The sequence below is a fragment of the Strix aluco genome, chromosome 1 (assembly GCF_031877795.1).
Source record: "Strix aluco isolate bStrAlu1 chromosome 1, bStrAlu1.hap1, whole genome shotgun sequence".
NCBI classification, from domain to species: domain Eukaryota; kingdom Metazoa; phylum Chordata; class Aves; order Strigiformes; family Strigidae; genus Strix; species Strix aluco.
Window position 1 is genome coordinate 68,296,460 of NC_133931.1, and position 27,261 is coordinate 68,323,720.

A 27,261-nucleotide genomic window follows, 5' to 3' on the forward strand; every position below is an offset into this window, starting at 1 on the left:
GGAAGTGCAGGAATCAGATGGGGAATGAACAGAATTTATTTGGATGAAATTTCTTCCCTCCATCTCAGCAACGTCCTCTGTCATCAGTTGTCTTTGCACAAAAGTGTGCTGATGCCAGCACAATTACATAAGTCCAGACTAACTTGTTCCATTAGATTAGTATTTAGATGCATATACACAATTTTACACAGCTACGCTGAAATAAGACAGCACAATCATAGCATTTTTTTTCAGCACAGCAAGCTGTGAACAATTGTGATTTGTGAACAGCTGAGCACTCTGGTTTACACACAGAAGCAAGTCAAAGGGAGTAATGTTCCTGACAAGGTACCAGCAATTCATAAGCAGGCGAAGGTGGGGGAAAAAGGATACTAGCTGGGAAATCATGCATCAAACGGTATTGCACTTGTTGGCCATTGCAGGTGAAGAAAGAAGAAACCTTTATGCTTTGTCACTCATTAATGTGCTTTAGACATTCAGCTAGTCTTATGGTTAGCACCATGCACAGCAGTTAGATGTTCTTTTTTACCATTCTTGCTTGCCATATTATTTTTATCCAGTGATAGAGTTCTGCTATGTGAGCCATCTCTTCCAGTGCCTATGTAAGCTCTTTATTGGATGCCTAAAATATGGTCATCATTAGTGGTCTTAGGTTTAAAAGTATGACAGGAAAAATATTAAAATATATACTTGAAAAACTTTTTTTGCAAGTGCTTCTGAATACTTTGGAAACAAAATGACAGGCACTGGAATTGTTTGCAACAAATGCTTTCAAGTCTGGTGACATATGTAACTGAGTGCTGACTACTAACATTTAGCCAGTTTCCTGATCTATGGTTGGCCTCTGAAGTATGAGCAAAATAATTTCTTTACTCTTGACTCAAACTCTTTCAGACGTGTGCAGAAACACTGCTGTAAACAACCTGTCTTTCAGGGTGGCAAGAGAAGAGGAAACAGTCTGAAGCACTAGGACTAGGAACTCAAGCCCTTTTCAGTATGTATTAAAAAGTAAATATGAACTGCTGAAGCAATGTTCAGAACTGTCCTTTTGAGGTTGAGTGCCTGATGATTTCAGTTTCTAGCTGTGTGTGTCTGCAGAAGCAGCATAACAGCACGTTATATTCCACCACCACAGGGTTTTTTTCACTGCTTTTGTAAGAATGAATCAGAAGAGATGGCATAAAGCCTTTTAAGGACACCGTATTAAGCAGCAGTGCTATCTCTTCAACAGTGCAATTTCAGATGATGTTCTGAAGTAATTTCTTCCATTTTCTTTAAACTACATTAATCCCAGCAGAGAGTACAACCACACAGGCTGTATTTCATTTGTTCTGATGGTGACCTGAAAGACTGCAAGAGCCACTACCTCCTCTCCGAGCACTTCTTCCTGCCCAGGCTCTGTCACATTGGCTGGACGCAGGAGATTACTCCGTTTACTATGGACTTTCTAATGAGCATGTTATTAGCAAGGTCTTTGCAACCAAAGTAGAGCACACTGGCATTATTCACGTGCCAGTGCTGAGCACAGTATCTTCAGACTATTATCTTTCTAAGTGAGCAACTTTAATTCAAAACTGCCTTAATGAGAAAGGAAAAGAAAAAAGGCACAGAGACCAGACAGCTTTACTAGTTTCGTTTTCAGTATGAATACCTGTCAGTCATGGATGATTCTTGCTACTGGCTAGAGAAAAGGCTATGATATGCAAGTTATTAGTAAACACTCATTCCCAGTGTTATATGGCTACTCTACATGCAAAAACTCCCCTGCAAGCAGAAGTGTGAGCTGATGCCGACCAGGAAAGAGTATTTGGAATCAGGCTGGGTTTTTTAGTGAACAGACATCCATGCCTAGAACACAAACACTGATTTTCTCTCTTTACTCAGTACAAGCCCTAAACCCTTTTGTTCAATATTCATGAAATGTTTCTAGAAACTAAAGGATTTTGAACCTTTCTTTGGCAAATCAATTAAGGCAGCTCAAGGCATTCAGGAACTGTCCAGGGCATTAACTTTCTAATATATATTTCCCAGTGACAGTCACTGAAATGGGCCGGTTTTCTATTTCCAAATGGAACAACAATAATCTTTGTTCATCTAAATTTACAGCAAGCTTCTAACAGCCTTTTATTTCAGCCCAGTTGTAGTTTGGCTTTACTTGACAACTGTCAGAATTACTGTGATGTTTAAGATGGCTATTTCTGTAAAGCTAAAAAGCCTAAGCTAAACTACTTCTAATCCTAGGACTCTTAGAATTACTTTTCTTAAAAATTTCAGATTTTATCTATATTACTTTCCATATCAGAAAGCACTCTTGAAGACAGCTATGTCTGATGATAATGAAGTAGATGTTTCATCCTCTTCCACTTTAGCACTGCATCCCTCCAGGTGATGCTTTCAACAGCATCAAATTCTGACCAAAAGCTGCAGAGAACAGCATTAGTGTTGCTGGGCACGGAGATTTGAACAGGCTTGGCAGTGGCAGGAAGGAGGTCTAACCAATATATTGTTCATAAAATCAAATTCAGCCCTTTTCATTGTCCATTTTAATCTTTCAGGCATTCTAACCTCTGTCAATAGCCTGCAGAGAATCAGTGAGATACGATAAAGGAAAGACAGCAGTCTCCATGTTCTTCAGAAAACAGTCAGATCCAAAGACATTGGAAGAGGCTCAGTTTGGTTTCTGAGTTGTGAGTGATCAGTGTCGTATACCATTAGATCCTACACAGTGTAACAGCTTTCCAGCTGGCCTATATCAGAGCTCTCAAAGGAGTAGCGCTCTTCAGGTTCCTTAAAGCAATGCTTAGAGTAATGATGTTACTTTGGGGTCACTTTTTCTACATTTTCAGAACACTAAAGTCAAGGCTTACTGATATTTAAACATCTTCCCACTGTGATGGATGCTTTTAAAAACATTTGGGAAATACTTTGTTGTTTTAAATACACTCTCTGCCTAAAATTAATTTAAAATCAATGTCATACTAAAACTTGAGACATACCTAGAGAAAGTGGTTCTTTTAAAGAAAGATATTATTTGTAAACTTTTCAAGATTCCTTGCGGACATCATGATGGAGATGAAAACAAGGCAACAGATAACATTTCATTGTCACCCCTTACATCACACTAGCTAATTTGCAGAAATGCAAGTTATTAGTAAAGTGAGTCCTCTTTTTGCTTTTCTTCTAACTCAAGGCAGTGTGCAAAGTCCAATGAAATACTGAAGGGCTAGACATCTCTCTCTTTTTTTTCCCCCCAACATTCTCATACCCAACATGGTATCTATATCAAGTCATGCAGACTAATTCAGATGCACTCAGGCGAGTGAACTGGTAAATCTACATAGGAAAGCACAATCAGTTTGAATCTGGATGTACAATCAGATTCCCAGGCTACCAAGCTTTGTCTAGTGAATCCCCTTTCTTAGCTCAGACATAATTAAACTGCTTCTAGATGAAAAAAAGGAAAAAAAAAAAAAAAAAGAAAAGATTTGCCTGTATCTGTAAGGTACTGCTCTGAGTTCTAGCTTCAAGAGGAGCACAGGCAGAATCAGAGTCAGTAAATTTGGAACTGGAAGGGCCATCAATGCATTTGCAAGGGGCTGTATTCATATCTAAGCCCTTTCTTGGAGTTACAAAACTCAGCATGGGGAGCTTTTCACTTCCATCATACCCATCAGAAGACTACTTCTGAACCTGAATCTTCTGATCATTTTAAGTTTTCCTGTAGCTTTCAGGTTCCTCCTTTTTGCCCATATACTTACTTTTAAGCTCACAATATGATTTGGACTAAACAGGTTTTCCCCCTGTGTTTTTTGGCTGATATTTATGCAGACAACAAGCAGTTCTCCTCTGAGCATATTAGGTATTCATGAGCCACCACAGGGAGAGGCAAAAAAACAGCTGAGTTATCTTTCCACCAAAAAACTAGTGTTATATAGGAGGTAGGTTTTTACCTGCCCAGTCTGAAATGCGTCTTTCATGCTCAAAGCGTATAGGGAACTTCATGTTCCAGAATGGAGACAAGGATTGAATTTCAGCATCCATTCTGGGCTGCTGTTGTCTGAACCTTGGACACCTACAGTCTCTTTAAATGCCTCTGGTATGTCTATAGCAGACAGTTGCCTCAGTGCATACACTTGCATTTTTTACTTTTATTTCCTCCAGTGTCTTTTACTGGAATCTGCACAATTCTTTAGCTCTTCCTACTAATATTGTAATTGTTCTCTATCTTAAGAGTGCCTTTTAAATCATGTTATCAACAAATTGCATGATTAACTCTCCTACTTTTAGTGTGATGCATTAATGCACATACTCAATATTATTGAGTTCAAGAGCTGATATTGGCGTTTTGGAGAAATTCTGCTAGAACTGTCCCCTGTCGAGCCCTTTCAGTCCAGCCTGGGGTCAACTCTCCTACAGCTATATTCTAGCTGCCTTTTTTCTCATTTTTCTTGTGACCCTGCACCAAATGATTATGTGAAACCCAGACAGACACACTCTGCTGAATTTCCTGTGCACTCAGACAGGCTTGCCATGAGGTAGAGCTGACTGTGTACTAGGCATAGTCCAAAGAACAGAGACTCTGAACTTCTAGACTCGGGCTTGATCTAGTACATTTTACTAACATTTAGTTTAAATGATGTCTACACGTGGGCTGAGTTGTGTAGTGGAAGTTTGCATCTTGTCACTCGCTCATTGAGTGGCTAAGGCTGTCCTCTGATATTTTGGCAGAATAACACAATTCAGTTATTTAATATGTAAGAGACTTTGAAATTGGTATACCCCTTACTTTTACTTGGTTGCAAAAAAAAAAAAAAAGGCAAAAGTAGATTTTGAAGGAAGTATAAATAATGCTGGAAAGCAGGAAAAAAACCCACAGAATTTTCTTACATGGAAAATGGACTTAAAATCAAATTTCATATTTTAAAAATATTTTATTTGAAAGGAAAATGTTAAACGTTTTCTTTTGAAAATGTAAACACAATTGTCTACATTTTTTAAAATATTGAAAATATTAAGATATTTTAATTTAAAAAAAAAAAAACAACTGTGTGTGTATCAGAAGGCTGATGGTGGCAGAATATGACTCAAAAATCCAGATAATTTGTGATTGACTCATAATTGCACTCTTTAGAGAATAATATATACAAATGTACGCAAATTTCCCTAACATTTATTCATAAAGGACTACACTCATTTGAATACAAGGTGAGGTTTCCTTTTCCCCAGATGAATGTCTTAATAGCAGTACCCCAGCCTCATGCCCCTGAATCATGCTGAGCTGGGCTGAATTGCTGCTAGAGCCCCAGCAGTGTGCTCTAGCAACCAAGCAAGCTGATGCCAGTGAAAATCCACTGGGACCACTGCTGGTGCTGAAGGAAGTCCTGAAACTCTGTTCTGTGGAGGATGCTGAACTGATTTTAGGGTAAGATCTTTGAAAGCAAGTCCAGCAGCCCAGCCCTTGCTTTGCCCATTTTTCTGTTTCCAGAGAAAGAGAAGGTTGCCTCATACTCAAAAGCCTCCTGGGTCAATGTCAGTATAGAAACCATTATCAGTTTGGCTGCTTTCTTCGTCCCTGTTTGAGAGATCAGACCTTCAAGGTCTAGGAAGCATTATACTTAGAAGAGACTGCACTGGCAAACAAAGAAACCATTGTTTAAGGATGCAGTATTCTTCATTTTCCTACAAAAGATCCAACACGACAAGTTCTAAATAAGCACAATGAGTTGAAGCTCACGCTAACACCTCTGTAATTAAAGTATTCCGGCATCAGGCTCTTGGCTTCTTGGAGAGGAGAACATGAAGAAAGACAGCAATAATATCTAAACAGCCTGAAGGAAGACAAATGACAGATTCCATTATTTTCTCTGGCTATCTCCAGTATCATAACCTTTTCCTTATCTCGGTCAACACACACACCCCGAATTGAATGGGACTACATTTCTTTTTAATACTTTGACAAACTGCACTGGTCTGTACAATAGCAGCAAACCCTGTGTTCACAGCTGCCCTTAAAAATCAGTTACTTCTATTTTTTGAATACTTGTCATCAATCATCTATGCTAATTGGCCAAGTGTATGGCATTCCTATAGTGTATTAAATGTCCCAAAATAACTAATGAGAAGCCTTTTATTTCATCTGTCTCAAATGAAAATGGTATTAGAATAAAAAAGTATTTCCTTCTCTGCCACTGGCATTCAATGAATATTTATGATGTTTTTCACTACATTGCAGTGATACGACAATGCTGAATTCCAGCTAGAATGAGGATACAGCACTTAAAAGGAGATTCTAGTCTCTTTCTATCACTCATAAAAGGAATTAATAATTGCAAAACAGCTAACACAAACAATTGCTTCTCAAATTAGATCATATTTTATCTTTATATTCTAAGCAGGAAAAGGAGTCTCTTAATTTGTAGCAACAACTATCTTTAAAACACTAATAATGTGAACCCATTTACTAAATATTTGTAAAGCTATTTTATGCACAGTACTAATGCTGACTGATCAAAGTGTACGTAATTAATGGACAAGAAAGCAATCGTTGCAATAATGGCAATCTTATTAGCATATAAATTATCTTGTTTTCAAAAGCTTAGAATGCCCATATAAGGAAGATACCGCTTATATCAGACTGTTTTTCTGAAGCCATTAAACCAAGTCAACTTTCCTCGAAGGGCCATATTGCTGTGTCTCATGGTAACAGAAGAAACTTTATCCTCCCGACAGGAACTCCGAGGAAATGCTTAGGAAGTTTCAATGCAGATCTAGATACCAGGTGGTACTGTTGGGCTACATTACTGTCCAAGTTAGATAAAGAATTTATGCAGCACTGTTTTTCAATCCTATTTCTCTCTCTTCTATTACTAGCCATCAGATAACATGCATTGGTAACCCCTGGAGACAAGAGAGGGCTTTATCTATCAGGCTCTTCCTTTTTTTCTCATCAGAAATCTTCCCTCTGCAATGTGGCAAAGGGACTAACAGGAATAGAAGAGGTGAGACATATGCTGATGAAGATATGACTTTTTTGACTCAATGTATTCAGGAGAAGGAATTTTACTTACTAAACTCTGACAATAATTTTTGTGGCTTAAAGCCAGGAACAATTTCCAGTGCTCTCTGATTTATCTCCCAGGGTGGACACAGTCTGTCCTACAGATGAAGACACAATGTTCATACTCTTGTCAGGGTATGTTCATATTCTTGAAGAGAGACACAATGTTCATACTCTTACATTTTAAAGACTGAACTTTATTTTGTTCCCTATACAGTGGCGTGCACATAGGGAGTAGTGGATCCTGATAAAATTGCTCCTAGTTGCAAACCTTTTTATATCTAACCCCTAAGAGACTATCCATATCCTATTTAGAGGTGTCTGGGGAGCAAACTCATGTCTCGTCATTCTAATCCGTATTTGATCAACAGTATCACAGAAAATATCTGAAGTCTTCTACTAACATCAGTGAAGGCTAATTAATACAAATTTTTGTCTCAAGACAGCATTCATCTTTCCTTTTTTGTCAGAATGTGTCCAATTGATGACTATTTTTACCCATAACATGCACTACTTATTAATAAAGACCATAAAGCCTTTGAACCTCTTTAAGATTTAGTCCTAGAAGTCGAGCCAGTATTCACTCCACCAAGATTTTATTCATGGAAGTATCCCCATGGCAAATAAAGGACTAAATATTCTAGATCACATCTAAGCAAAAGAAACTTTCTTATTAACTGCTCTCAGTGAGAAGGATGAGACTTTCTATTTTGTATGTGGACTACCATATGCCACTGTAACCTTTTTGTCCAAAGGAAATGCATTTTACATGGGGCCACATATTCCCACTGAAGTTAAAGCAGAAGCCAGCTGCTTGTCTTTATTCAACAGTGCTTAATTTATACAATTTACACATGCAACAGAGCACTATGACAACTCTTTATTTGGTCCTGAGTGAAAAAGATGGTCAGGTGGATATAAAATATTCCCATTTTTAAAATGTGTAAGATAAAGTGTATATAAAAATCAGTATGTCACACATCACAAATATACTGAATATACTGAATATTACTTACAGGTGAGGAAGAGGAAAATGGCAGACAAAGTATTCTCCATTTTGACTGTTTAATGAAATAATTGTAAATTCCATATTATGATAGTCTAGCAGTACAGCACATAAGAAATGATCTTGCAACTATTATGATACTATAGAGTTTTTCTCTAAAATTTTCTTTTTATCAGAAACAGTTTCCTAAAAGAATATCCCCAGTTATAGCTTGAGATGAACCATCTTTAGTTACAAATTTATCTAAGGAATCCACAGTAGGAAAAGCAAGTACTCTTCAAATGCACAACCTCCTACTGGAGTTTTATTTAAAAATTTTCTGTGCATCAAATCCTAGAAACCTCTTGCTCCTGATTCTCTTTCTCCCAATAGATATTAGTTATAATAAAATTATACTTTTTGTTTCTATGTGTCTTAAGTCAAATCAAGATTGTTTGGTCACTGTATCCAGTCAAACAAATTTGGTGTACCTCAGAATGGGGCTAATCAGGGAGACATGATATCATTCCACAACTTTAGCCCACCCTGTAATGAATTAAGGGTGGTGTCGTAGTAAGCCCTTCACAACTCTTTAGGCATTTTGCTTCTTTCCTATTACTTATCTCTTTTACCTGATGATGTAAACAGAAAATCAACTGAACAAAAATGCTGTAGCTCAACGTTTGAAATAAACAGCAGATTTCCTGAAAACAAGGTACATTCAACAGAGGTAAAGTCTTGGGTTAGTTCTCTGTTTCCTGCTTTTCCCATTTTCACCCACAACCACTGCAGAACTTCAACAAGCATCAGAGCCAGCCAAAACTTTCAACTTTTGTCAAATCTGGCTGTTCATTTAAATGTACAACAAATGCAAGAAAAGTTTTTCATGCAGACGCACTGCATGAAACACCATTCATTAAAAAGAAAGATCATGCAGATGTTATAAGAATATGCATTCAAACTGGCTGCTGCTTACACTTCTAACACAATCCACAACACTTAGAGCTGATTCTTGTGTCTGACCTTCAAAACCAAGTCATCTCACCACGCAACAAGTAAATTGTCAGAGTCTATCACAGAATATCTCTTCAGGTAAAGTTGGAAATGGTGCCTAATCCACAGCAGGTTTGACTCGAGTGCTGCCTCTGCAGGGTGCAGCATCAGGATTCACATACGCTAGCCCAAGACTACTGCTGCTGGGTTACTCTACTTCTACACTGAGAAACAACCTTGTGAGCAGCAAGGGAGCAGTTATTTTCAGACTCCCAGTTCCCATCGGTGCTCAGTTTATTGTCCAGCACAGTGAGTTTGCAGATAGCACAAAAGTGAAAAGGAAACAGGAAGAAAAAAAATGGGGGGAAAACTGAAGAGCAGGCCTGAAACAAGAGCATGAGACACTGGTTTTAAAGATGAATCATCTTTCCTTCTTTCATATCCTGGATGGCTAATCTGAAGAGAATTATGACCCCTTCTGCTGAAGCAAACAGTACCATCTGGTTTCTAAGGAGGTTTTATTTTTTCTTATTTTTCACCTTTTTTAGCAGTATGGGGGCATATGGCCTTTGAAAAACTGATGGTTTGTGAGTTACATCATCTTTAAACTTATAATTAATCTTTGCTCCACAGTGAAATCAGGTCAGGTCAGGTCAGGTTTTATTTCTCCAATAGATTGTAAAACATGTATTTGTCAACAACTTCCAAGAAGCAGCATTTAATATATAGCTTTCCTACATAACTAGTAGGAACAAGCTTCCATGTTTCTCCTGTTTACTTTATGATAACTTTTGATAACCTATTTTGAGGCTTGGAGGGTTTTTAAAAGTGGTTTCCGCTTCACCCAGACTTCAAATAAAAATACGTTACAATTTCTTTTTGCTGACACAATAGAACATAAAAATGTCAACAATTGCATTGTCAGTAGTTCTGGGGAGAATTTTGACACTTCCAAGTTTTGGAGAAATATTTATTATTTTTAATGTTAAATGTCTGCAATCAGTGAGTACAAATGCATGCTAATTACTGCATATTTTAGAAGTCCATTCAAAGGACTTGCTTTGCCTTTATTAACATTAGAGAGAGACAAACTGGACACACTCTGTCAGTAACGGCATCCGTGTTACCCTGTCTGCAAAGAGACTGCACAGTGGAAGAAGTCTGGGGAGGGTGCCAGCTATTCCCACCTACATCAGTACTACCCTCCTGCAGTTAATTACAAGACTAAGCTAACAAAACATGAAGGCTTCAGGAATCTGGACAGCAAAATAGTCAGTGTTTACAATAAAATAAGGTAGATGTAAACAAACTAATGTGACTAGAGGTAACAACAAGAAATGTGAGAAGGAGAAGCAAAAATGCCTCTGTCTCTCTGGAGTAAGCTTTGGAATGACTTATACTGAGAAAACTCCTATGACTTACAAACACTGCCACTGCAGAGAGATGTGAATTAATGAAGGGAAAAAGAAAGCCACAACACAAAAAGCAGCTTTTGCCAACATCATGCATGTCAAATACTATTTACCCTCTCAGATCACAGCATTTAAACCAATGGCCTTCTCACTGCCACATAAATTCTTAACATATGCATTGGTAGAGGAATTTAAATCAAATTAAGTACATAGGGATTAATTTCCTGAGAAGGATTAAGATCTTTCCATCTATACAGAATGGTTGAATAACAAGTGAAAACAGATATTGCCACAAATATTTGAAGGAGGCAATCAGCAAAGTAAAAAGCATTTTCATTTAGGTACTGCAAAGGTAATTAAAGAAGAACTATAGCAGGAGAAGCAGATTAGATCTACAGCACAAAGAAGGCCAGGAGACTTTAATAAAGACTTCAAGCTTTGGTCATGACCAGTAGTTTTCTGCTGCAAATATAGAATAAAAGCAAAGGACGGTGCCATCTTGGAGTGGAAGAGAGATGGTGGTAAAGAGCAAATCGCATGCTGTGCACCACAGCATCTTCATTGTTGCTCTGCAAAGCAAACCATGCACATTTGATAAATTACAGTCAGTGTTTAAGTCAAACATAGTCTGAATTATGAATGTAAACTGTGCCCTATTTTGACTGCCAATTAACAAGGTTAAAGGGACATGAACTTAAAGTTGTATTTACCTAAAAGGTTGCAGTTATTACGAGTAACTTTTCTCATTGTTATAACTGAAAGACAGTTGAAACAACAATAACAGAATCATGTAAATGTAATAGAGCTTAAATATTTTACCACGATGAGTTAATTCTTTTTACAAAAATGGAGAAAATAATTTTACTTTGGCAGAGAAAGATAGCCTCTTTTCCCTTCCTAAAATCTCATTAAAGCATGAGGGAATTGCGGCGTTCCAGAATTCTTCACTTGTTCCCCTTCCTGTATGAGATCCACTGCTGAATGAGATTATACTAGTGACTCACGGGGAGTTTGGAGCAGGTTCCTTCCTGGCTACTCTCTCCTATGTACTGCCAGGCATTACTGAGCATTGTGGAAAGCAGTCTGAGATGTAGTTGGTATGAAAGACACAAGAGAAAATAAGGTTACTGTGTTGTATTAGGATTGCATCACATACAGCTGCGTTTTGTTACTGAGAGGAGTCTGTGGTTTATGTATTTTAAAAAGCATTTGCAAACCTTAAGGAATAAAGCCAACCTAACACTGAAGTTATTATTGTAATTTTATTATCTCCATTTGATACTCCTATTTATAGCTTAAGATCATAAAATACATGCAGTCCACAAAAGCCTAACTCATTATATCTCTGCTAGCATTGTAGTTTGGGTTGTAGCACTGTCTTGCATGTCGCTCAGAGAAGTGAAATGCATATCACAAACTAGATTTTCAGCCATGACAAGCCCCTGGGCTGTGGCATGGCTTTATTGTAAAACCTAAGTCTGACATGCCTTTAATTTCACTGAGATGCACAGTAAGAATTGTATAATATGCACATTTTGTGTAACGAGTTTATTCTCTCTTACTCTTAGCATTTGGGATATTGTAAAACAGTTCCACAAAGAGAGGCTACTAAACGTTAACTCTATATGGGAAATGTTTCTTTTAGTTTGATACAACCTCGCTTGCAAAACAAGGAACATACTCTTTTAAGGCTTGATTCTATACAGCCCTTCACCAATCTATTTGCAATACACATGCTTAATAGTCAGTGTGCTCTTAAGCACTTCACTTAATCAGAGCCTAAGAGAAAGACCAGTATAAACAGTTTGAAAGCCTCAGGGAAAATATTTTTCAGAAATGAAATAGGAAATTCAGATATTCTGTCCCTGATGTTTTTAAGTATCTGTATTAAAAAGTAGAGAAAGAACACTCTACAGTTTTTAAACATGTGGTTACACATTACATGTTCCCTTCATTTACAGTGGAGAAATATGCAGTTTGACATTTGTAAACAGGCAATAGTTAGTTAGGATCTTCCATGTTTATTTTATAATTTTTTATGGACTTCTTTCTAATACCACTCTTTTTTATCACTCATCATTGGGTGAGCCTTTGACCAATTTACCAATTCATCAAAATGCTTATCTAAAATACCCTGAATGTATAAGGTAGATGATCATCAGGATATACATAAAGCGCATCATCCACTTTCCTGTGGAAATACTCTATAGATTTATTTCAATCAGAAATACAATGCAGTATACTTATGTTTAAATACCTACTAAATAATAAGTTGCAAAGAAAATCAATATTCTAGATGCTTAGCTGCATCTTTACTTGCCTGAACATTTTTAACAGCTGACATTTACTCACTGATGCACCATACAAATATAGAAATCTAAAATGCCCAGATCTTAAAAATCCCCAAATGCCCAAATATAAAAACCAGATCTGAAAAGAAATAATTGACAAGGTAGTTACAATATTTTCCTTCCTTTCTTGCTTCCATGTATATTCTGTTTGCAGTAATAACTACAGAAATTTATGAGCCCAATGACTCAGATGCCACTACTTCGGTTTTAAGGGAAAGTATGCTTAATATTCATGATCCATAACACTTACTTATCCAAATGTTTTCTGAACCACATCTATAGGGATTTCCGTTCCCTCTGCCACAGCTTTTCCTGTAGCTCAGGAGCAGCTGGGATGCATGTTAGAAGTGCTTTGGACCAGGTTCCCTCCCTCGCAGGTTAGGGGTTGCCTCAAACTAGGGAAATGACCCCTGCTGTGTCCCTTGGGACATAACGGCTGTGCTATGGAAAATAGACCTAAAGCAGAGAAAAAGCTTAATTTGCTCTACAGCACTGTCAGGAAATACCCTCTCATAAACTTTCACTTTACTTTCTGCAGGAGGGAAAACTTGACACTAACACACAGATCTGAAACATTAGGCTGAAAACTGAGCATTGAATCTTTTCTAGAATACTAATTGTGGCCCTTTGACCTCTATAAAATAACCTGCATCTTCAACATGGAAACTAACAGAAAACATTATCTAGATACAAAGAGATCCAAATTTCCACAGCACCACAGTCATTGCATTCAAAGAAAAGGCCATAGGATAAATCCCATTAAAATTAGTAGCTTTAAAATCACACAGAAATTCACAAATCACTAAAAAACTTCAGAGTTTACAATGTAAAGGTGCTTACAATGGCTGTGTGACTCTGCTGAGGTCTACACACAACTCACAATGATCAGTATGTTACCCAGTATTTAAAGCTGTGTTGGTTTGTTTTGCACTCATTCAAAGGGACCAGCAAACAATTATTCCTCAGCAGTACATGTAGTTTGGCTGATTTAATTCTAGATGCAATTTAACTGATCTATGTGTTCTTACCTGAGGCAACTTATATTTTTAATCCCCTATCAAATTTTGTGGTGTCATAATTGCTTTTTTAAACTTTTGCCTTGTTTCCATATCAATGAAACTGTCACAATGGAAAATAAATTGTGTAGCCAGACACCAGGAAAAGGTTTTCATTAAAAAAAAAAAAAAAAAAAGAAATTATCTGACAAGATAGATATTTTGGGTCTGAAATGCCAAGCTTCGGGGTCATTCAAACATAACAAAAGCACTAATAATAAAATTTCTGAGATGTGACTGTGATGTTAGAAAACTCAATGTTAAGAAAGTCTAACACTTCCAATTAGAAAATATCATTGCAGCCTCTTTTGGAGATGCTCACATGCTTCTCTGGTCTGCAGCAAACATCTGAGTTGAGCAGAAGAACCTCCAGGCTACAGAAGTTCACCTGTCTCACAGAATTCACATTCAGCTCAGCACTTCTGATCACTGTAACTTCTTCTCCCCTTTGTAACTCCTGAAGAATGTTTTAACTCCCAAAGAACATTTGAACCAAAGCAGCTCAACGTGAACATGCTGAGGCTGCAGCCCCACAGTCACCAGGTAGATGCAGCACCATCATGAGAGTGCATCAGAAAGCAAGCCAAGCAGTGGCACACAGGACTAGAAAGCCAGGTGAGGCAAGTTCCTCAGACTCCACAAATGATTCCACAAGCTATTTCCTCCACTGTAGGACCCTGTCCTTCACTGAGGGTGGTTGAGGGAGGGAGGGAAAATTGCCAGTCTTTCTGCTGCTGTCTCTCACTCCTGGGACAATAGCCTTTGCAGTCTCTAGCTGTGCTTTTTAGCTCTGTACATTTTGCAGCACTCATAATGATGACTGCTTATGCACAACATCATTCTAATTACATGATCAAACACAACTGAACCGCTGTCTAATTCAGCAGCTAGAATGAATGAGGCAGAATTGAAATTGCACAGGCAGAAGAATTTCACTAGAAGGTTTTGGAGCACAATTTACAAGGTGGAAAAGATGTAGAATTTACAACGTATAAAATAATTCATAACTGTATTTTTCAAAGTTTTCCAATTAAAGGGTTGGCTCCTATATAGCTAATTTATGCCTACTGATAATAGGTTTGACAAAAAAACATGTCAATCCATCATAGATGTAAAAACACTGTAGTTTTTGCTGATTTTGAAATACAGCATATCGAGAACTCTTCCCTCAAATCATTCTCTATAATCCCTTGATTTGTGTTGATGTACTCTGGAAAAATCTTCAGTCTGTCAGTATTATGGTGACATTCAGAACATTATATGTCAGCATTCAGCATGTAGAGTGTCCTCTGTAGTGATGAGGAAACATCAGCCCTGGACAGCTTTATTTACATGATCTGTGATATTGTTTAACTGTAAATTCACTCTTTGGATTTAACTTATGTTGCTTTGGTTAGAGCTGGGTTGTTTTTATCTAAATTACCTCTTATTATACCTACTGATACTACATGAGTGGCATGACACAGAAACTGTGCAGGTTAAGCTCAGGGTGAAGGGTCACAAGTAAGTGAGAGAGCTAGGTACAGCTTTGCTTATCTTGGTCACATACACAAGAATTAACGTTGTCAAAGCAGTCCAACAAGTTCTTGGATGAGAGGCAGAAAGACTTGTTAGGAGAGACAATAATGTTTCATGAAGCTTTGGCTAGATGTTGGAGGCTGGATATGTAGAAATATAGATACTGTTAAAAGTATCAACAACACAGAGATGTGTGAACTTCTTTTTAGACCATGCTCTAAAAGCATAATCTGATTCTTGACAGTGCTTAGTAGGCATGGTTATAATTTTGATGCATTGAGGTCATTCTAAATCACAAAACAGAGAAAATTACTGTCACACAGAAGGATTCAACAAGTGAAGCATGATGGGTCCTAGATTTGATTAAAACTGTTTGCAACAAAATGAGAGAACAGCCTGCTTCCTGTCCAGTGGCTTGGGTTCATATGCTGACGTGGACCAGATATAAAGTGGGTGATAATGCAGAAGGCAGAATCCTGGGATTATTTTTCTAAAACTTATAGAACAAAAATACTCACAAATTGTTCAAATGAGGTGGTCAGGGGAAAAAAAGGCAGCCTACTTTAGTTTGCAAAGTGCTGCCTTTGGCCGCTGCCTATTTTGCAGCAGCTCTGAAGTTGGGACTCAGCATGAGCAGAGCATGCTGTCCTAGACTGAAGGGGCTTCAGTAAGCTGCACTTTCTGCCTCCTCACCTTCCACGAGTTTCTTCATGTGAAGAACTCCAAGGGGGGAGTCCTACCATACCCTCTACTGGAGTGAAAGATCTTTGTGTTATGAAATCTTAAAAAAGAACACTATCTTAACATTGGTCTGGCAGAGGCTAGATAATTCAAGAATGATCATCACCAGCAACAGCTGAGGCAACAACCTGCTATGAGTAGATGGTGGGGAGAAGAGCAGAAGCTAACAAATACAGAAGTCCTAAAAGCCAATTCCAAAAATACTAGAAAACTATTTGAAAATGTACTGTGCATTTGTCTACAGTAAATGCCATTATAATACTTTAATTTTCCTGTGTTTCACTTTTAGTGCTCACAGGCTCCAAGAATCCTATTTGCAACTGGAGCACCTCTCCAAGGAAGAAAACTAGTTCATCATAGAAATCATGACTGCGAGAAAAGAGGAGCAGTGATGTATGAAAATATAATCCATTGAACATCAGACCTGACAACCTCAGAGCATTTCCAGGCTAAGTCAGCTAATAACAACATTTTTAACAGTACAGGTTAATTCACACTCAGCAAAATGCTATATTCAAGTTAAGGAATATTTTTGCCTTGAGCTGTCATAAAGATTAACAACAGAGGAGAGTATGTTAATTGGTGAAGTCGAAATCTCAGAAGTACTGCAGTGTGAACAGAGAATTAAAATACAGTTTTAAAAGTTTACTTTTTTTTGCTGGCCAGAAAGTAAAAATGTCACATTGCAAAACATTCCCCAAGGGAAAATTTTGTTATTAGGTACACACAAAAATTCCCATCAGGCTGAATTCTAATTCTTGTAACATCAATGTGGGTCATTTTCACTGAAGACAAAAAAGACTCCTTTTAAAAGCTTTATAAAATTGCCCACTGATGGGGTAACCTAGATGAAAACAGAATATAAATTAAAGTTTGTCATGCAACTTCTTCAGCAATTGAGAGAAGTAGTCCAATTAACCTAAATTAACAGATCTTTGTAAATGTAGTACAAAAGTTATCGTAAAAATGGATTTCTTTTATTTCTTTTCTTAGAGTATCCAAATCAGTGATGTAAAGGATAAAAATAAGCAGGTTAGAACTAATTTTATACTTCACAATATATTTCCTAAATGAACCTGCTTTAGGATTTTGGCATATTTAGGAATATATTTATCATTTATGTGCTTTAATGAGTCTTGAAATTGTCAATACTTAATATAAAGCAAAACAGATGTTGAGAAAATTTTAGAGTAGTATGATAACAGCTCTTTAAAGAACAGTAGAAAACACATTCATAAGATTTTCACAAACTGGTTTATGAATAGTTTTCCTATTGCTTCAACCTTCATATTATCTGTACACTCTCTGAGATTCCTCCTTTATCTTTCTTCCGTATTTCATATTCCCAAAAATCTGATACCCAGTTAAGAATTACACAGTTGTGCCAAAAGAATAATGAGCACAACAGATCGCTAAAATATACAGCATTTCTTTGATTTACATGATCTGCATTAGAAGTTGCAGCCTTTTATAGGCATTACTAGATGTTACATTTTAAACTGCTATACTCCACCACATTATTTTAATTGCTCACAGTTATGTGACATCCAAGTCATGTAATTCCATATAGTACACTATCTAGAGGCATTCTCCAAATGTGCTTGAACATGCTTTTGTGTCTGATCGTTCATTACTAACTTAGAGCACTACAACTGATCAGCACTTTAAAAATATATTAATTAATTCTAGAAAGCATTTCAGAAGAAGTTTCATCTAAATTTTCTGTGAGCAAAAAGTATTTTAGAATAACATTTTGAGTTATATCCACAAATTATTTATTAAAGCAGTTTGCTAGGTAAGGACATCCTCCTGCTCACAATGAATTGAAAAGAGATTCACCACTGACTGAAACAGGAACAGGATCAAACCAGTAAAATCTTACTATACTTTGTCTGTACAGTGAAATAATAATAAAATGCAATGTCTAATAAAAGAAGCAAGAACAATAATAGTAAAATTTTGCATCTTTATGGCATTTATTGTCCCAGAAGAGTCCCAGTGTAAAGCTAATAAATAATAACTTCCTTATCTGTCTGAAATCTCAGTGAGAGTTTTAGGTACACAGAATGGAATTACCAGAGCTGGAACGATCCCAAGGCAGCATGGCTAACATCTGTTCCCGTGGAAAATAAAACAAGAACTGTAATACCCTCAAGCACTCAGGAATTCAGTTTTATACCATTTCTCAAATACATTATCTCCAAATTCATAGTGGTTTTTAACTCTAGAGTCATGACTGAAAGGCATTCACATCTCAAACTGTAAGCTAACTCAAGTACTTCTGCAGCACTCTTTTCTAGGAGGGAAAGGAGATAAATCAGAGGTAGGTCTGAAGAAAGAGTTTACAGACTGAGGCTGATGCAGGATAACTAATTTTGCTGCTGTGACCACTGTGCATACTGAGAGAATATGCTGCAACTGAAGGCTGTACCATGTTTAGTGAATTGCATCCCCAAGCCACTGGGCAGCTGAGGGATTAGAAGTAACCATGGAAGGTGTCTTTGCTTGTCATTTCAGTTGGAGGTGTGGCAGATAGAAGCAGTAGCATCCCTAAATTTGCCATACGTCTTTTTTTCTTCTCTTAGTGACACCAAAAGTGGAAATATCTATACCACTGAAAAACACTGTTACTCTAAAATGTCTGTAATTCATAGATTTTTGCCTATACATCATTGCATCATCCACAAAAACTCACCTGGGAGCATGGTTCATCTGTAGCTGTACCACCTTATACTTGTTTCATTCACACACCATCTGCCAGGTAACCATAAAAGAGCCTAGCCTTCAGGACCATCATGCTCCATCTAGTAAACACTTACACGGCCCATCTAGTAAATATATGGCCCATGCATGTATGTCTATATCTGGACATATTTCTATGGAATGAATAAAATCTGTTAGTGATTTGTTCTTCAACAAGGACAGTAAAACCAGTTTCAAGAATATCACAGTCAGGTGAGATGATGTTCATTAAACTCTATGCACTATTAAACAAATCAGAACAAGAGGCACTGGAGACTGGAAACTCAGAACTGCTCACTGATGCAGATTATATGAAAGCCTTCCAGGAAATCTTTTCCTTTCCCATTACATTCTCCTAAATACACCTTTTCCTGCAGTCTTCCTTTCCAGACTCATTGTTCTTAAAAAAAGTGGGGGGGGGGGGGGGGGGGGGGCCAGGGGGAGTAGGGACATAGCTATGGATTTAAGTCCTCTCCCAGGGCCTCCCCATCCAGAACCCAGACCCTGCTGACTCTTTGTCTGTCCCCTCTGCACTCAAGACATTTCTCTTGGGGAAGGAGCAGTCTTCCTTTACAGGCAACAGTCCTTGAAAGGGGCTTGAAATAATTTTAACCTGTGCTATGTAATCATAGCACTCAAGAAAGTTGTTTGCTAGGCTACTGTACTAATTGACACATTATGTGGTACCACAGCTACGAAGAACTGCAGCAGGTCCTAGGGGAATTAAAGCACCCGAGGCTTTCCCTTCTCCATCACGCTTCACTTTCCTTCTGCACTTCTGTTAACAGCAATGTTCTAGTCCCTGCTTGGAGGTTACAGCTGTAGTTTCAGTGACAGAAACAGCTAAATTTCACAAACAGCAATTTACAGATTTGCAACATTATCAACACCACACACCTTGCACTACATTTTCCATTTTGGATTATAATTGTGGGAGAGACTCTGTCCAAACAGTTCTCAGAGCATCTACTGCAAATCCCTAACTCTTTTCCACAGGCTTGTATATGGACAACAGAGACATGTTGTGCATATTCTCTTTCTGATATGGGATCATCACCAGAGATCCATGCTGATGCGTCATCTACCTTTGATCATAAAATACTGTTGTGGTTGGAAGCCATGGTATAATTGGATGGAGCTACTCCAGGCTTTCTATTATATTTCAGAGATGATATTTCATTGGTACACTTACTGCAAGAGGGTCACTTCTCCGTAAGCGTCTGTAAAATTTTATCCTGCGAACTTTTTTCAATAGGCACATGAACAACATTTCCTATCTCTTGTCAAAAGGACTTGGTGAAGTAAGGCACAGGGCTTTACTGCAGTGAAAGAAGGTACATAATACTTTTCCTTCTTCTACTACACGCTGGAGAGGTAGCAAAGGAACACCTTACCTATGTAGTACTTCTGTCTAAATAGAACACAAAAGGCCATCTAACCATCATGAAAAACAATCTCCTACTTACGCAAGAGATACTTCAACCTGTAGTTTCTATGCTGCTTGTCCAGCATGTATAGACTGTCCCCTCTTTCGGTAGGTTTTTTTTTCAAATGGCCCTCTATACCAAGCTCAGACAAAACCAATTGGCAGAGGAAGAAACTGTCTTGAAAACTCTCTTTGAAACAACTGATACCCTCTCCCAACTTAACTGCTGATCTGGAGCAGGACAGAGCTTCCAAATTTCATTTTTTCTTTAGTCTTTCATCACTCAAATTCAAAGAATATAGAAAAGAAAAACAGAACAAGAGAAAACAAAATCAAAAAATATAAAACATAGGTAGATTGGAAGCATGCAGCTACCAAACAAATCACACTTCAGAAAAAAACATGTAGCATGGTGGAACCAGTGAAATGTGCTTTGTTTCTTCAGAAGCTTGAAAGAGAACTACCCTGTGAAGCACAAACCTGCACCACTACTTAGACAATGCAATCACCTTCACTAGAGCTTTGTTTCTTTATTTGTAGGGACTTTCACTCTCTGTACCCAAAGTAGCAATGAAGCAGCTTCTAGGGCATATTATGTATTATGTTAAACACTGTCTAGATAATGGACAAAACTAAATATAGAGCAGAGGAAGCTAAGAGATTTTAGCCAGATCTTAGAAAATGTTTCACTAGCTTTTCTGAAAATGTTGCTTGTTTATTTTCAACAGATATCCACATATTAGAATGACAGATGCAGTAATAAGTGTTCTACAACTTCAGACTAAAGCCTTTTTTATTTGCCACCTACTACATCTATTAAATCGTCCACTGCTGATTAGCTTGAGGGCTAATCTTGAAATGTCATGGTTAATCTCAGTTCTCACTTTAAAAAGTTAGAATTTCTTTCTGTATGCAGTTTTACATGGTTGGCAGATGAAAATATTTGCAGTGAATTTTCCTAATGAGCAAACGTTGTCTATGACCCTATGCAAACTTGCAGCTCTCTGTTTTGAGGAGTCTCCTAAACAAACTGCTCATATAGAGAGCATATTATTTCACCAATCCACTGTACTGTTCTCAGTTGCTCATTTGAGTTGGATAATGCACTGGTAGTCAGGAGGGTGTGAGGAAGTAAGAGATTCACTGTGTTTATCTCCACTGGGGGAAGCTCAGATTCAAGGTTCAGGAAAACCAAAAAGAGATGTAGGAGGTCTTGCACACAGCCAGACCCCAAATATTTTTCTTTCTTGTGATACATGAGAAACCCTGTAACAGGAAACAAGTTCTGAAAAATCAAAGGAAACACAAGGCATTAAGTTCAGATTAGTTCACATTCATAACCCATGGGGTCAGGTGTGGAAAAAACAGATCCACCAACAGTCGAGTGGGGTTGTGAGCACATGCATTTGTGTGCATACATATGTACATATATACAGTTTCCTGACTATGCATTTTGCTAGCTTATTGAACCCCTCAAATCACTCAATTATGGATAACGGCCAAATGCAAGTTTTCAAATGCTCAACATTAAGACCAAGTCAAATTCGATGGAACATTCAAAAGCATTTCCCAGGAACAGATATCTTTACAGTGTTAGGTATTCCACTACACACTGAAGTTCTACCCATCCACCACCTTTATAAAATTAAATGTACTTTTAAAGCACTATTCTAGATTAACAAGAAGTTACTTGATTAAAATTTCTGCCCTTCCCCCAATACTTTTACTATCTGCCCTACTTCAGCCATGGCAACAAAGAAAATTGACTCCAGGTATAAATAGCTCTGGAGGCTTAATTCAGAACTGTTCATGCAAAATTAACTGCACTGATCAATGCCACTGTAGAAATGTTTGTTAGACCCCTATATGAAGCATAAGTTCACTCTGTTGAAGTCCACCCTAATTCCAGCTGATTCTCTGCCAAAGACTGACATACTCTTTAATTTAACAGTCTTAGGGTATGTTATTTTTTCAGGATGACAAGAAATAAATACTTTCTCCCTGCTCCTATTCTGATGCTAACACCTATATTTCTGAGTTTTCTGTGCAGCACAGTGGCTACTGAAGCCTGGGGAAAGCGGAGTCAAGCTGCTAAAATCAATCTTCAGAAATAATCAGCATCAAAATACAAAATGAACTCCATATCAGTAAGCATTTTTCCAGTTATGAAACATGACTGGATCTATTCAAATGCAGGATGCCAGGGACAGACATGAAAGCTATTTCATGGCTGTGGTTTCAATTGTGCAGCAGCTACTGTGATGGAATTTTATCCTACTGTGCTAGAGTCTCTGGCTGATAAAAGGAAAAACAACACTGTATTTCATTTTCTCTCTCCTCCACTGTAATTCTTTTTCCATTACACACAAATAATAGAAGGCCATAAGGATGAGAAATAAATTAACAATTCTGAAGCCTGATTTATAATCACAGATAATAGCAATAAACTCAAGCAGCAGAATACCCTACTGCAACAGCTACAGGACTTCAGGCATAAACCAGGGAGAATGGTAACATTCATGACATCACATCAGTGACAAAGGTGAAGTGATCAGAAAATCAGAGGAAAGCATTTTTAAAAATAATGTAATGTTTTGCATAAAAAATAAATTTAAAATTATCTCAACAGTCATTGCATTTTTTCCACCACTTGGCTACCCCATAGAATCAATGCAAACTTTTATCATACCAAGAACAAATGTGGTATTTAATATCTTTCCAGGTATAACCAACATTTTTTCACTAACAAATATAAACATTGCTGTAGTTGTAAGGTATGATGTAACCATCCATAGCCTTTACAAAGAGAAAACAAAACGAAAAAAATTACTAAAACAAAATCCTTCTATTCTCTCAATAGATTTTGATTCGGTATGTACTAAATATGACTCAGTGTCCTGAGAAGACAGCACTAATTCTTCACTAATTATCAAGCCTACAAGTTATACTATGGTAGTATTACACAAAATAAAGTTGGACCTTTCTTCTTCATTTTTTTTTTTATCCTTTAGACAAACAATCTTGCTTTAGGAGAATTATTCTAGCACAGTGGAAAATTCTCTTCAAGTTTCGCACATACATGATGGGCATGTTACAGGTAGTACTATAAACTGCTGTATGACTGAAATGCAGATATATAGATATCCCAGATACATATTTTGTTTCCCATCACTTTATCACTCTGTACTGATTCAACGTAGTAACACTTCAACAGAGACCTCAGTAGATTCTCCAACTCTAAGTTACCTCCAGTGGCTCTACGAACTCCATAAGGGGACTCCAGAGAGATCTAAACTCTGTCAAAATAAATTATGTGAGTACTTCTTTTCTTATCTTTCATTTTCTGACACTTAGGTTATCAGAAAGAATGTGCACTATTTGAGGAGAGGGATCTATTTAGCAAGGAAACAGACATCTGGCAGTTTAGAAACCATTAGGGTGTCAGGGTTGCATTCACTTTATAAAACTGGCTTTATCTGGATTAAGAAAAGTTGAAAAAGTTGTCCGAAGTCCTTTAAGAGATTTTTTTGTTTCAATAACTTTCCCATTAAAAAATAAATAAGTGCTCTGATAAGCAAAGAATTAGAAAAATGTATGCCATGAAAGCCAAGCTAGTCCCAAATCAAAAGGACTCCTGTCCTGAAAGCTTGTCATTGCAGATGGACCATTTTAACCACACAATGCCCTGCTTGATTTGAAAACAGCCAGATTCAGGGCATCTGGCTGCAGAATTAGGACGTTGAGATTAACAAAACTGTAGGAACATCCCTGCAGGTCTTTTGTTTGTTCATATTGCATTTCTCATCACAAAGTCCTTTTGTACCTGTAAAACAGTATCCATTTTACCTTTGTAAAAGTGTAGCAGATAACTATATTACTGTTTTCTGATAAAATATTAAGTATATGCTTCCTTGCTCTATATTCAAAATATACATGAAAATTATATGGTAATCAACATGACTGTAAATCAGGTAAGCATGAAGGAAAAATAACAGAAGAAATCACTTTGGTAAGAGAAAAAAAAATCTAGAAAATGAGCAGAAACTTCAGGAATGTTTAAGGAATAGCTACAATTTTCCTCCTAATAGATTTCTGACAGTATAATTAGAATAAGTAACATCTATGTCCTGAGTTTCTGATGCACAAAAAGAGGATTAGCCCTGTCAAGTCTTTGGACAATAGCCTAAACTGTTTTCTAAATGTTGTCTCCTAAGAAAAAAAAACATCAGAAAAAAGAACAGAAAACTGAAAGAATGACATTCTGCGTAATCAGGAACTAGCACACTTGACTCCCAGCAAGACTTTTCAAAATTGTTTAAAAAATTCTACAAAAACCACCACTCAACAGTGACTATATTTTTTGTGGTTTACTATAAATAATTTCAAAGAAAATTAAAATTGGGTAAAGGGATTCATTTTTTATGATATGACAGTATTTCTGATATCATATTCACAGAAAGCATGAAGACGCCTCTTCTTAATAGATGTTGCATTTTAAAATTCTTGTCTACAGCTTGTCTATCTTCTCCTCTTAGCTAATAAACAACATATTTTACTGTATCATTGGATGAGTTTTTGAATATTGAAAAGATTTAGTCCTTTCTTTTACTTAGTCTTTTTTCAGAAATTCATTTTATATTTGGCATAGGTACTCTAGAATAAATGAATGTCCTTTTCATGTTTAGAATAAGTTTTTAAAAATAAACTGTAAAAATTTTATAGTAAAATACTTTTTCTGGAAAAAATATTAAAATTAAATTTGGCACTCCAAGACCCAAAACTTAGGTGCCAGTGAAAGTTTTAAATTAGTTCACAAATGACAGCAATTTATTAGACTGAAAAATAAAATTTTTAAAAGTATTTCTGGTAAGAATGAATCTATTCCTTCAACTTTCAGAACATTTTAATGCAAAACTTTTAATATCTGCTATAAAACTCTTCTCCTTCACACTATCTGGAAAAACGAGTATTGTTTGCTCCAATTATATCCTAAGAAAGTGTAGCTGCTATAGATTTTCTTCTCTCCATATCTTTCTGATCGAAATGTTTTTGTGAATGTATTATAGGAACAGGAAGTATGATCCTAGCAAACATCAGATTTGGGCTGTGCATTGTCACCATGACTTGGTAGACCAATCTTAAAGAGAAACATTTTACAAAGTGCCTCAGACAAGCACTAAATGGAGTGAATAATTGTGCATTAATTTCTTTAAAAACCATTATACCTGAGGGAATAAAGTAAGTAAACATAGCTGAATATGCTTGGTGAAACTTTGATTCATTCCCTACCTATAAGGATGCAGTTCATATGTGAGGTTTTGCTGGTGTCTCTGAAACTAATAAAAAAGAGCCTTCTTTGTCTTAGAGGTTTTGGGTTTGTTTGGGTTTTTTTTTTTTGGGGGGGGGGGGGGGGGAGCAGTGAAAGGAAATTAAGCAGTGCTAATGAAATCTATCAATTTTACCATAAGCATTTGTCAAGACTAGACAGCAGGCAAAAAGTCTAAGACAGGGAAAGAAAAAGAAAGGAACTACATAGCAATATACAATTTCAACCGCATTGAGAGATACTGTACTTGGAATAACTCAGAACAGAGATGTCTGAGTCCCTGTGGAGTCTGGTTCACAGCTGCTACTGACTGAAAGTTTTATTAGAGATCCAGTCCTGATGCGGATGCAATGGGGTACCCAATACTTTTACTGAAACCTTCAGTCAAAATCAGTGTAAAACAGAAAGCAAAAATTATATTCTAATGGCAACTAGATTCTAGTATTTTCTTGCCATATGAATGCTTTTACTTACAAATCTTAAATTAGTTTCAATTGTACTGTGATACAAAACATGGGCTTCTTCAGTAATTATCAAGGACACCAAAAATTTGAGCCTGCACTCATTGATGATGTCTATACATATGCATTTCCTCCTTGAACAAATTGGTGGCATGCATGACAACCTTAGTTTGCTACTTCAACATGTTTTGAGGTTAACTGATACCCAAGCCAATTTAAATTAACATGAGGAAGGAATCTGACAAGCCACTGCACAGTGGCAGAAATGATGCCAACCTTCTTCATGCTCTCGCTGCAAGGAGGTGCCTAAAAGCACTCTTTGTGCACTGTCGAAACATAAATTTCTTCAAAACTCTGATTTCCTTATCTAGCTATGTTGCAGCCCAAGTACACTGCTCAATGAAGCATGTTCCAGTAGGTTCCTTGTTTGCTGCTATTGGAAACTGTGAAGACCATTCTCCCTGAAATGGAGTCTGTTCATCTCTCTTGGTGAAGGAGTACAGCTCTGCAGACTCCTGAATACATATGTGCCATTAACTTCTGACTTACATTGCCTCAAATATTGACAAGTTTTAGGGCCACACTTTTATTGCCCATTTTACTCTGCTAAAAACTAGAAGCAATGTCAATAAGAAAAAATTTACTATGAATTTGCAATGGTACGATTGAAAACAGAATGAGGTAATTAGTATATGTGACCAGTTCTTCTTAAGTCATAGTCAACGTGTTTTGAACTTGACTGTGAAAAAATACAAATGATAAGTAAGCTTAAATGGCAGCTGAAGTATGTTGTAAGAATATCTAGGATGCATGGCACAGGAGTTGTAGACATTACTGTACCATAACTATTACGAAAAATAAATGATGGAGGGGAATAGGAGGTATTTTCAGATCACATTCCATCTACTCCTCAACTGCTAAAACAGTCACTTAAAAGGTCACTGCAGCTTGCAACACTTGTGGTTCCCTTGAGACCACTCTGAGTTGTTAATTAAGATGACATCTATGCTTAAGAATAGGAACTATACAATGTCATCACTTAGCATCAGAAGACAGATAATGTGCAAGAGTCTCAAGGCAACAATGTTAATTTTTAAGGTAAAGTAGAACTGTGGAAGCTCTGAAGGTATAAGAAATACACAACTGTGTTTCTTTTTCAAGAATATTTAAAATGTAATTCTTGCTTCAGCTACT

At 37.0% G+C, this 27,261-nt stretch overlaps 1 protein-coding gene across 3 annotated transcripts in view; it reads right to left on the reverse strand.

The window, feature by feature from the left end:
• GABBR2 (gamma-aminobutyric acid type B receptor subunit 2) overlaps nt 1-27,261 on the reverse strand; it is a 489,241-nt gene that overhangs the window by 221,687 nt on the left and 240,293 nt on the right. The gene's annotated exons all lie outside the window — the stretch shown is intronic.